Genomic DNA, 13,179 nt, shown 5'->3' with positions numbered 1-13,179 from the left:
TTTTAGTTTATTTAATTTAATTGTATTTAATTGTAGGTAATTTATGTAATTAATTTAATGATAGTGTAGTGTTAGGTGTAATTGTAATTTAGGTTAGAATTTATTTTACAGGTAAATTTGTACTTATTTTAACTAGGTAGCTATTAAATAGTTAATAACTATTTAATAACTATTCTACCTAGTTAAAATAAATACAAAGTTGCCGGTAAAATAAATATAAACCCTAAGATGGCTACAATGTAACTATTAGTTATATTGTAGCTAGCTTAGGGTTTATTTTACAGGTAAGTACTTAGTTTTAAATAGGAATAATCTTTTTTTTAAAAAAATAATTTTTTATTGAGGATAATATAAACATATACAGCGTATGAAGAAATGCCAACACTTAAATTTTTCCAACATTGGGATATCATTCACAATAAGAAACAGTGTATACTCAAGTGAATATAGATTCAGAATGTAATAGGCAAAAATAACAATATCCTAATTTTTATATTGGTATATACCTCCTCTGAAAATAGTAGGCCACTCTTGGACCATGGGATAATATAAAGACTCGTCGGAGGTAGGTAAATTGGGTCTATAGACACTTTTGGGCTTGGTATAGTATATAACATTAAATATATATAAATCAAGAATAATCATGAAATAAGAAAAAAAATGTTTCTATAGGACTCATTTTCCTTTGCCTATGAAATAGGCTCCATGGTGTCATGGGGGGGAGAGGAGCGGGAGTGAAATCAACGTAGGTGAGGCTGAGACAAAAAATAAAGAAATATAAGTTTAAGACCGGGTTGGCAAGGGAACATATCATCATTGGATCCCTATGGTAAAAGGGCTTATGTATTATTTCCCCTCAGGAATGTTGTCACCACTGGACACAGAAGGGTAAGGGGTAGTGGATATGACCCGCTCACAGATGGAGAGCGGGAAAGGGTGAGGGGAGATATAGTCGGCGGAGAAATATTATAGGAGCTGATGGCCCTAGAAGCCAGAAACCAGGGGATATTATATTAGATAAAACCTATATATTGGCGAAAATATAGCAAACTAACAGGAGCAGTATTCTTTTGAAACGTTATTTTGAACAAATATTAAAAAACTCACTAAGTAGAAATGTATAGAGGTGTCATAGTAATACTTAAAGCTAGCAGGACTAAAATAATACAATAATACTTGCAAAGACTAGTATAACCTTTCAGATTATTTAGAACATATGGGCACCTAGAAAGCTAAGGTTTCAAGCCTAGTTATAACATCTGTGCTATTGGTGTGTACTATGGATGTATTACAAAGTGATGTTGGGTCCAAATATCATACCCAGCATTTTTTTAGAATCCCTTCTAGTTCAAGAAGATATGCAGGTGCTTAGGTAATAGTCATAGTAGCATACCCTCGGAACTCATAGCTACCGTTTGAGCTGACGTTATCAACCTAGGACCAGCCTATACATTTGTATAGTCCCTCAGCTAGTCTACCATCAAATTGAAGAAGACTCCATTAAATATTTCAAGATTAAGGATAATAAATTGTACATTGGGGGACAGCCATTACAGGTAGCCTAAGTGCATCTGATATTATCATATCTGTAGCTGACACATAGTAGATATTAACCAGGGCATATAGGGAGTGATTAGGGAAAGTAGAACAAGAAGAGTTCAAAAGATCTTTACTAACAAGAGGTTCCATGACCCTGTTCAGCTCTAGTATCAAGGTTAGCATTTCAACTACTTAGGTAACATGAGGATACTACACAGCAGGGGACCTAGCGCCTGTGGGTTATAAAGCTTAAATTTAAGGCTTTGCATGAGGCATGTACAGGTATATGTAAATGCACATGTCTCAGCATGGTCTTATTTGTCTGCCCCAGCCGCAGGCAGTCTATTGAAACAGTCACAAGGCATTACTGTGTTTTCATGTTAAAGCCATTGTAGTAGGCGCTTATACCCTGCTTGTATTAGTGTGGTATGTTCGTTAAGTTGAACAATATAATTGAGCACTAGGATCTTGGTGATATTGTAACCACAATCTAGTCGGTATCTCTGGGTTGTATAACATCCTAAATTATTAGCATATATATCTCTTAGTAGGTAATAGTGAGAAAATAAATAAAAATATACTGTCAGATGCCTGTTACTATATTGTTAAATTGTATAGCAGACTTAACACTACTGGGGGGTAATTTAAAGTTTAATTTCGAGTTGGGTAGCCTGTTTATATAGAACATTGTAGGACACAGTTTTAAATAAACCCTATGAGCGCCCAGTAAATCCCTTCATTACTAGTGACACCAAATTTTCCTTTGACATTATACCAATATCTTCACACTTAGTAGTATTGGGTTACTCCTGGCTACATTTACATTATCCCACTATAGATTGGACTCTCAATGACATTAGATTAGGTTCTAACTATTGTCAGAACACTTGTTACCCTCATGTCTCTATAGCCAGTGTTGAGACTACAGTACCAGAGGTATACCGGGATTTGTTTAACGTATTTAACCTTAAAGAAGCAGAACACCTTCCTCCACATAGGCCTTTTGACTGTCCAATTGATTTCCTTCCAGGCTCACAAATCCCATACGGGAAGATGTACCCATTATCGCAAAACAAACTTACCCATTTACGTACATATCAACGAAAATTTAGGAAAAGGTTTTATCTCTCACTCAACATCTCCAGCTGCTGCAGTGATATTTTTCGTAAAGAATAAAGATGACAGTTTAAGGCCAATAATAGATTACAGAGCTCTTAATGCTATTACTGTAAAGAATCGTTATCCTTTGCTTCTTATTCCAGAGTTACTAGAACGTATCTCTAAGGCAACCATTTATACAAAATTGGATCTAAAAGGTGCATATAACGTTGTGCGTATCAAAAAGGGAGATGAATGGAAAACAGCCTTCAGAACCAGATACAGGTTATATCAGTATAACGTTATGCCTTTTGGGCTATTTAATGCCCCAGCTACATTTCAGCATTTTGTCAATGAGATATTTCCAGACCTTATCAACATATTTGTTATCATTTACCTCGATGATATCCTCATATACTCCACAGAACTTCAAGAACATGAGAAACATGTACGTTGGGTTTTCACAAGGTTGCGAAAACATAAACTCTTCGCAAAAGTTGAAAAATTTAGTTTCCATGTAAAGAAAATCAAGTTCCTTGGCTACATAATCTCTCCTGGAATGATTCAAATGGACCCAGATAAAATTAAAACTATAACTGACTGGCCCCAACCTACTTCAGTGAAAAAGCTTCAGAGATTCATTGGTTTCTCTAATTTTTACCGGAAATTCATTAAAAACTTCTCTAGTATAATCAAACCTTTGACCCAACTCACAAGTAAATATAAAAAAAATGTATGGACCTCTAAAGCTCAAGAAGCCATCTCCATCTAAAAGAAAGCTTCATAACAGCCCCCATCCTAAAACTGCCGAATCATAATCTACAGTTTGTCTTAGAAGTAGATGCATCAGATTCTGGTATTGGGGCAGTCCTTTCACAACCAGATGTATTAACCTCAGATTTACATCCAGTAGCTTTCTATTCAAGAAGAGCGGAATGTAACTATAGTATCGGTGACAAAGAGTTACTCGCCATAAAATCCCTGGAACAGTGGCGACATCTTCTGGAGGGTACTAAGATACCGTTCCTGATCTATACTGATCACAAGAACTTAGAGTATTTAAGAAAGAATAAAATTCTGTCATCCCAAAAAGTAAGATGGGCTCTGTTCATGGACAGATTTACCTACAAACCAGGAGCATTTAATACCAAAGCTGATGCCTTGTCTAGGCCTCAGGATTCACAACCTGAACAAGACCTACTCAACCTCATCATACCCCCCGAGAAGATTTTAGGCATGCTTGGATCATTTGAAAGAGAAATCCTTGAACACCTAAAACAAGAATTCAAAATCCCTGATAACTGTATTCAAGACTCAACGTCAGGTCTTTATTACCATAACAAGAAACTATACATACCAAAATCCCTTAGACACCTCATTCTTAAACATTTCCATGACAACACACTATCAGGTCATCCAGGTGTACAAAAGTCCATAGAATTAATAAGAAGATATTTCTGGTGGCCTGACATGGAAAAACTAATACACGAGTACATCACAACTTCTGACACTTGTAGTAGAAATAAACTCGATCATAAGAAACCCATTGGTTATCTAACGCCTTTACCGATACCCGATATACACTGGTCTACTGTCTCAATGGATTTCATTGTGGATCTACCTGTATCTCAACAATGCAATACAATACTTGTAATTATTGAACATTTGACTAGATTAGCACATTTCATAGCCCTCAAGAGTTTACCCACTGCCATGACAACAGCAAAAGTCTTCCTAGACTCTATATTTCGTTTACCCGGCTTACCAACAACTATAATTACTGACAGAGGAACCCAATTTACCTCAACTTTTTGGAGATCTTTATGTAAAATACTACAGATAGATACCAGATTTTCTACTTCCTTTAACCCTCAAACAAATGGCCTAACAGAGAGATTAAACCAAACTTTAGAACAATACTTGAGATGTTATATAACTCATTTGCAAGATGATTGGGTATCTCTACTCATGGCAGAGTTCTCTTATAACATCTCTATTTCCTCATCCACTAAGATAACACCGTTTTTTGCTACTTTTGGGTACCACCCATCTACCATATCCATCTCTAAAACAATAGTGCAATCTCCTGCCTCAACTGACTTCTCTTCAACACTCAAAGACAGATTGGAGATCCTCAAAACACATCTTGCAGAAGCCAAGGATCGACAGAAAAGGTATTATTACTTAAGACACAGACCGTCTCCAACTTTTAAGATTGGGGATTTAAGTACTGCAGTCCACAAAACATCTCAAATTACAACTACCCAGTAAAAAGTTGGCCAACCAGTTTATTGGTCCTTTCCCTATAAGCCGACTAATAAACCAGAATGTAGTCACTCTGAAGCTTCCAGATTCTTACAGAATACACCCCTCGTTCCATGTCTCCTTATTAAAACCATATAAGTCTAACCCTCATCTTCATCCTCTAGTTCCTCCTCCTTCAGTCCTAGTTGATAACCAAGAGGAATTTGAGGTGGAACAGGTGCTTGACTCCCGATCCCAACGTCGTAATTTGGAGTATCTAATCAAGTGGAAAGGTTATGGTCCTGAGGAAAATTCCTGGCAACTCCGGATGTTCATGCTCCTCATCTACTGACTGCTTTCCATCTCAAGTACCCTTTGAAACCCCGCATGGACTCTCCGGAGGGGGTTCCTTGAGGTGGGGGATATGTGATATACCTTTAAGGCATATCCCCTCCTATCTACTTCCTGTGCCTATTTAAGTTCACTTTCAACAAGGATTGTTGCCTGACAATTGATGAGCTTTTCTCAGCTGATCTGTGCTGAAGCTCTCTTTGTATTTTTCCTTGCAGGTCAGGCACTACTTGCTGTGCCAATTGTTACCCGCTCTTGTGAATTCCTTCGGTTTTGCTATTATATACCTGTATATAAATGCGGTGCATATATTTCACCCTTCACCCGCAATTTTTACTCCATAAACTAACATAGAACCGCGTCACAAATTGGTATCACATATTTAGCGCAAGGACTTACGTGGCGAAATTGGAGACATTTTACTCCATTTTCACCTCACCACACATACGGCTAGATTAGTCTTGCGTTATGAGTAAAAAAGCAGCATTAAGCCTCATAACGCAGCTTTTTTACTACCGCTGGTATTACGAGTCTTGCAAACTTAGGGGCACCGCACACTTTTTTGGCCTTACCGCAAATCAATTTACGCAATTTGCGTATAGTCTATTTTCAATGGGACTTCCATAGCACCGGTATTACGAGCTTGCCTTGGAGGCCAAAAAGTGAGCGGTACAGCCTATCCTGTCAAGATTCGTAACACATTTTAAAGTCAGTAGTTATGAGTTTTATTCTACAAAGCCGTAGCATAAAACTCACAACTAAAGTGCTAAAAAGTACACTAACACCCATAAATTGCATATTAACCCCTAAATCGAGGCCCTCCCGCATTGCAAACACTAAAATAAAATTATTAACCCCTAATCTGCTGCTCCCGACATCGCCGCCACTATAATAAACATATTAACCTCTAAACCGCCGCACTCCCGCCTCACAAACATTAGTTAAATATTATTAACCCCTAATCTGCCGTCCCTAACATAGCCGCCACCTACCTACATTTATTAACCCCTAATCTGCTGCCGCCAATGCCGCCGCCACTATATTAAATTTATTAACCCCTAAATCTAAGTCTAACCCTAACACCCCCTAACTTAAATAGAATTAAAATAAATTTAAATAAAACCTACTATCGTTAACTAAATAATTTGTATTTAAAACTAAATACTTACCTGTAAAATAAACCCTAAGCTAGCTACACTATAACTAATAGTTACATTGTAGCTATTTTAGGGTTTATTTTAATTTTACAGGCAAGTTTGTATTTATTTTAACTGGGTAGAATAGTTACTAAATAGTTATTAAATATTTAATAACTACCTAGCTAAAATAAATACAAACTGACCTGTATAATAAAACCTAACCTGTCTTACACTAACACCTAACCTAACCCTACAATTAAATAAATTCCCTAAATTAAATACAATTAACTAAATTCAATAAAATTAGCTAAATTACAAACAACAAAACCACTAAATTACAGAAAATAAAAATTAATTTACAAGATCTTTAAACTAATCACACCTAATCTAATAGCCCTATCAAAATAAAAAAGCCCACCCAAAATAATAAAAAACCCTAGCCTAAACTTAACTACCTAGCCTAAACCCTAACTAAAAAAACCTAAGCTCCCCATTTCCCTGAAAGGGCATTTGTATGGGCATTGCCCTCAAAAAGGGCATTTAGCTCTATTGCAGCCCAAACCCCTAATCTAAAAATAAAAACCCACCCAATACACCCTTAAAAAATCCTAAAACTAACCCCCGAAGATCCATTTCCAGTTTTGAAGAGCCGGAACATCCATCCTCAACGAAGCCGGGAGAAGACTTCATCCAAGCAGCAAGATGTCCTCAATGAAGCCGGCAGAAGTGGTCCTCCAGACGGGCAGAAGTCTTCACCCAGACGGCATCTTCTATCTTCATCCTTCCGACGCGGAGCGGCTCCATCTTCAAGACATCCGGCGCGGAGCATCCTCTTCAATCGACGGCTTCTTCTGGAATGAAGGTTCCTTTAAATGACGTCATCCAAGATAGTGTCCCTTAGATTCTGATTGGCTGATAGAATTCTATCAGCCAATCGGAATTAAGGTTGAAAAAATCCTATTGGCTGATGCAATCAGCCAATAGGATTGAACTTCAATCCTATTGGCTGATCCAATCAGTCAATAGGATTGAGCTTGCATTCTATTGGCTGTTCCAATCAGGATTTTTTCAACCTTAATTCCGATCGGCTGATAGAATTCTATCTGCCAATCGGAATCTAAGGGACGCCATCTTGGATGACGTCATTTAAAGGAACCTTCATTCCAGAAGAAGCCGTCAATTGAAGAGGATGCTCCTTGCCGGATGTCTTGAAGATGGAGCCGCTCTGGGTGAAGACTTCTGCCCGTCTGTAAAACCACATCTGCCGGCCTCATTGAGGACATCTTGCCACTTGGATGAAGACTTCTCCCGTCTTCGTTGAGGATGGATGTCAGCTCTTCAAAACTGTAAGTGGATCTACGATGGTTAGTGATTTTTTAAGGGTGTATTGGCTGGGTTTTATTTTTAGATTAAATGCCCTTTTTTATGGGCAATGCCCATCCAAATGCCCCTTTCAGGGCAATGGGGAGCTTAGGTTTTTTTAGTTAGAGTTTTATTTGGGGGGCTGGTTGTGTGGGTAGTGGGTTTTACTGTTGGGGGGCTTTTTTATTTTGATAGGGCTATTAGGTGTAATTAGTTTGAAGATCTTGCAATTTGTTTTTTATTTTCTGTAATTTAGTGTTTGTTTTTTTGTAATTTAGCAAATTTTATTGAATTCAGTTAATTGCATTTAATTTAGGGAATTTATTTAATTGTAGGGTTAGGTTAGGTGTTAGTTTGACAGGTTAGGTTTTATTTTACAGGTCAATTTGTATTTATTTTAGCTAAGTAGTTATTTAAGCTAAGTAGTTAATAACTATTTAGTAACTATTCGACCTAGTTAAAATAAATACAAACTTGCCTGTAAAATAAAAATAAACCCTAAGATAGCTACAATGTAACTATTAGTTATTTTGTAGCTAGCTTAGGGTTTATTTTACAGGTAAGTATTTAGTTTTAAATAGGAATTATTTAGTTAATGATAGTAGGTTTTATTTAGATTTATTTTAATTCTATTTAAGGTAGGGGGTGTTAGGGTTAGGGATAGACTTAGATTTAGGGGTTAATAAATGTAATATAGTGGCGGCGACGTTGGGGGGCAGATTAGGGGTTAATAAATGTAGGTAGGTGGTGGCAATGTTAGGTACGGCAGATTAGGGGTTAATAATATTTAACTAGTGTTTGCTATGCAGGAGTGCGGCGGTTCAGGGGTTAATATGTTTATTATAGTGGCGGCAATGTCCGGAGCGGCAGATTAGGGGTTAATAAGTGTAAGATTTGGGGTGTTTAGACTCAGGGTTCATGTTAGGGTGTTAGGTGTAAACATAAAATGTGTTTCCCACATCTCAATCTACCTAATAAAACTATTAACCCCTAATCCGCCATTCACCCACATCTCAATCTACCTAATTAATCTATTAACTCCTAATCCGCCATTCACCCACATCGCAATTATCCTAATTAATCTATTAACCCCTAAACCGCCAAACCCCCACATCACAATAAACCAAATTTAATTACTAAGCCCCTTAAACTAACACCCCCTAAATTAACCCCAAATTACATAAAATAATAAAATACTAAACTAAAATTAAAATTAAAAATCCTAACAGTATTTAAAAACAACCTAAAATTAAATTAAAATAATCTAAAATTACAAAAAATAAAAAAAGTCTAACATTACAGAAAATAATAAACCACATGATCAAAAATAAAAAAAATTAAACCTTATCCCTATGAAAATAAAAAAGCCCCCCAAAATAAAAACACCCCCTAATCTAATACTAAACTACCAATAGCCCTTAAAAGGGCTTTTTGTAGGGCATTGCCCTAAATTAAAGGGACATCAAACCCAAATATTTTCTAAATATTATCTAATTTGCTTAATTCTCTTGATATTCTTTCTTGAAAACCATATCTAGATAGGCCCAGCCGCTTCTGATTGGTGGCTGCACATATTTGCCTTGTGATTGGCTCACCCATGTGCATTGCTATGTCTTTAACACAGGATATCTAAAGAATGAAGCAAATTAGATAATAGAAGTAAATTGGAATGTTGATTAAAATTGTATTCTCTACCTGAATCATGAAAGAAAAATGTTGGGTTTCTTGTCCCTTTAAACAGCTATTTTGCATTAAAAAAAATACTAAGTCCCCCCTCTAACAGTAAATCCAATAGGATTTCAGTAGTTCTCATCCTATTGGCTGATTTGAATTTGAAAATTCAAATCAGCCAATAGGAATGCAAGTGACCCATATTTAAACGCGTAACTTGCATTCAATATTCAGTGCACGGTGGTGATTATATGAAGATAATACTCCACGCTCCATGACTCCGTAGTCGTCGGTCTTCAGTTCCACAGTCATCTCCGCTCTGCGCCTCCTTGGTCCTGGATGAACATTGAAGATGTCGCCGGTTCCAAGAAGACTTCACCGTTGCCTGGAAGAGGACCTTCTCTGCCGGACTTCATTTGGGGCTTAGAGTTAGGATTTTTTAATTTTTTTTTTTGTTTTATTTTTTAGATTAGGGATTTTGGGCACTGAAAAAGAGCATAATGCCCTTTTAAGGGAAATGCCCATACAAAGGCTCCTTTAGAGGCAATGGGTAGCTTAGTATTTTTTAGTGTTAGGTTTTTTATTTTGGGGGTTTGGTGGATGGGGGGTTTTACTATTAGAGGAGGGACTTAGTATGTTTTAAGGTAAAAAAATGCCCTACGATAGGCTCTTTTAAGTGCTATTGGTAGTTTAGTTTATAGTAGGGGGTGTTTTTATTTTCGGGGGCTTTTTTATTTTCATAGGGATTAGGTTTATTTTTTTTATTTTTGATAATTTGGTTTATTAACTTAGTATTTTTCAATTTAGGTAATTGGGGTTAATTTAGGTGTTGTTAAGTTAGGGGGCTTAGTAATTTAAATAGGTTAGTTGCGTTGTGGGGGTTTAGGGGTTAATAGATTAATCAGGTTAATTGCAATGTAATTTAATAGTGGTTTAGGTTTTAATAGTTTAATTAGGTTAATTGCGATGTGGGTGAATGGCGGGTTAGGCGGTACTACATATATTAGGGAGATTGTGATATGGGTGAATGGCGTATTAGGGGTTAATAGTTTAATTAGGCATATTGCGTTGTTGGGGGTTGTCGGTTTAGGGGTTAATACTTTTATTATTAGTTGCAATGTGGGGGGATTGCGGATATAGGGGTTTTTACATGTCGGGTTTATTTTTGGGATGCGTGACAAACTTTTAAGGGAGATTTACTTAGGCACCGGCAGTTTCTAATGTGCCGTAAGTCACTTGCGACTCCAGAAATTTGTATTTACGCACATTTCTAGACATCGCTAGTTTATCCGAGTTACGGCACTTTATGAACTGCCAGCGGGGTTTATGTAAATCCCCGATGTGCGAGGGGAAATTACGGGTGACGCGGGTTTTAGCAGTTGCACTGAAGGCTGCGTCGCATATGTAATCTCGCCCTTGAACTTGCGTTAAAGGAGAAGGTTATTTAGCGCAGGCCCTGGGATTACCCAGGCTATAATCACAGCCCAGGGCTCTAAGAAGAAGGCTTTCCAGCGAGCTAGAGGTAAGTATATGACTACAGAATACAGGTGAAGTTTTTCACCTGTATGGCTAGATTATGAGTTCTGCATTAGGGTAAAAAAGCAGCGTTAAGAGGTCCTAACGCTGCTTTTTTACGCCCGCTGCTAATATAAGTCTTGAAGGTTTAGGGTCACCGCACACTTCTTTGGCCTTACCGCAAAACAACTTAAGTAAACTTCGTAAAGTCTTTTTTCTATGGGACTTCCATAGCGCTGATATTACCAGTCTGTCCTGGGAGGCCAAAAAGTGAGCGGTACACCCTACCCCGTCAAGAGTCCTAACGCATTTAAAAGTCAGTAGTTAAGAGTTTTATGGTACAACGCCGTAACATAAAACTCATAACTAAAGTGCTAAAAAGTACACTAACACCCATAAACTACCTATTAACCCCTAAACTGAGGCCCTCCCGCATTGCAAATACTAAAATAAACATTTTAACCCCTAATCTGCTGTTCCGGACACCGCCACCACCTACATTATATTTATGAACCCCTAATCTGCTGACCCAAGCATCGCCGACACCTACATTATATTTATTAACCACTAATCTGCTGTCCCCAATGTCGCCGCCACCTACCTACACTTATTAACCCCTAATCTGCCGCCCCCAATGTCGCCACCACTATAATAAACATATTAACCATATTTTACAGGTAAATTTGTACTTATTTTAGCTAGGTAGTTATTAAATAGTTAATAACTATTTAATAACTATTCTACCTAGTTACAATAAATACAAACTTGCCTGTAAAATAAAATAAAATCCTAAGCTAGCTACAATGTAACTGTTAATAAATATAATGTAGGTGTCGGCGATGTTGGCGTCAGCAAATTAGGGGTTCATACATATAATGTAGGTGACTACGGTGTCCGGAGCAGCAGATTAGGGGTTAATAATATAATGCAGGTGTTGGCGATGTCGGGGGCAGCAGATTAGGGGTTAATAAGTGTAGGATTAGGGGTGTTTAGATGTTAGGGTGTTAGGTGTAGACATACATTTTATTTCCCCATAGGAATCAATGGGACTGCATTAGGGAGCTTTACGCTGCTTTTTTGCAGGTGTTAGACTTTTTTCAGCCGGCTCTTCCCGTTGATTCCTATGGGGAAAACGTGCATGAGCACGTACGACCAGCTCTCCGCTGACTTAAGCAGCGCTGGTATTGGAGTGCGGTAATGAGCAAAATTTTGCTCTACGCTCACTTCTTGCCTTTTAACTATGGGTTTCGGAAAACTCGTAATACCAGCGCTGTAGGTAAGTGAGCGGTGAGTGAAAACTGCTCGTTAGCACCGCACAGCCTCTAAAGTAAAACTCGTAATCTAGGTGGTAGTAAAGGAACATGTACTGTATATTTGTTTAACAAAAATTAATGTAAAAGTTTTATGAATGTTCAGTATTTGTTTAGTATAAAACGAAAAACATACCGAATAGTGCTGCAAACTAACCGCAAGTCTAGTTTAAAGAACCACTAAACATTATCAGTAAATGCATAATAAAAAGACAATGCAAAAGCACTTAGATTTCTTTGCCTCCTCCTGCATCATGTGACAGCCATCAGCCAATTACAAAATGCAAACACGTATATTCTGTGAACTTTTGCACATGCTCAGTAGGAGTTGGTGCCTCACAGCTTTCATATAAAAAAGATTGTGTACATTTAGATAATAAAAGTGAATTGGAAAGTTTAAAAATGTGTGTTCTAGTGTTCCTTTAAAGCAACAGCAAAGGTTATTCACAAGTTGACTCCAACACATTCTTTTGCAGCAGAAAAATATAATACCAATATAAATATCAATCGAAATAGCAGAATTTAATAAATATGTTACCCTAGAACACTGACCTACATCCAGCGAATGGTTCAGTCAACCGGAAGGCTCCCCTCAGTTGATTGTCCCCTGTAGTGGGCAGTTCATGTGCTGCCCCGTAAGGGCAATAGCTTTCCTCTTGCCACCAGGATTTCAATGTGTTTAACAATGCAATTCATAGTTTATTTAACATGTAGAAACAAATTACCATCTTATAAAAAGTAGAATAAAATACGCTGTTTTAACACTTTGGCAAGATCATTTTAATTGAGAAAAGGAACAGACACATTTTTGGTATAGTAATCTAATAGCAAAGGGTTATTTGAGTATATTAAAAAATAATGTTGTTGGCATGAGTTCATTTATTGTGTATGCATGGCAGTATTATAAGTGGGCTAGGGCATAACTCACAACATTTCAAAATCCAAAAGAG

The sequence above is a fragment of the Bombina bombina genome, chromosome 6 (genome assembly GCF_027579735.1).
Source record: "Bombina bombina isolate aBomBom1 chromosome 6, aBomBom1.pri, whole genome shotgun sequence".
Taxonomy (NCBI): Eukaryota; Metazoa; Chordata; class Amphibia; order Anura; family Bombinatoridae; genus Bombina; species Bombina bombina.
The sequence above is the reverse complement of the archived record's forward strand: the minus strand, read 5'-3'. Positions refer to the sequence as shown.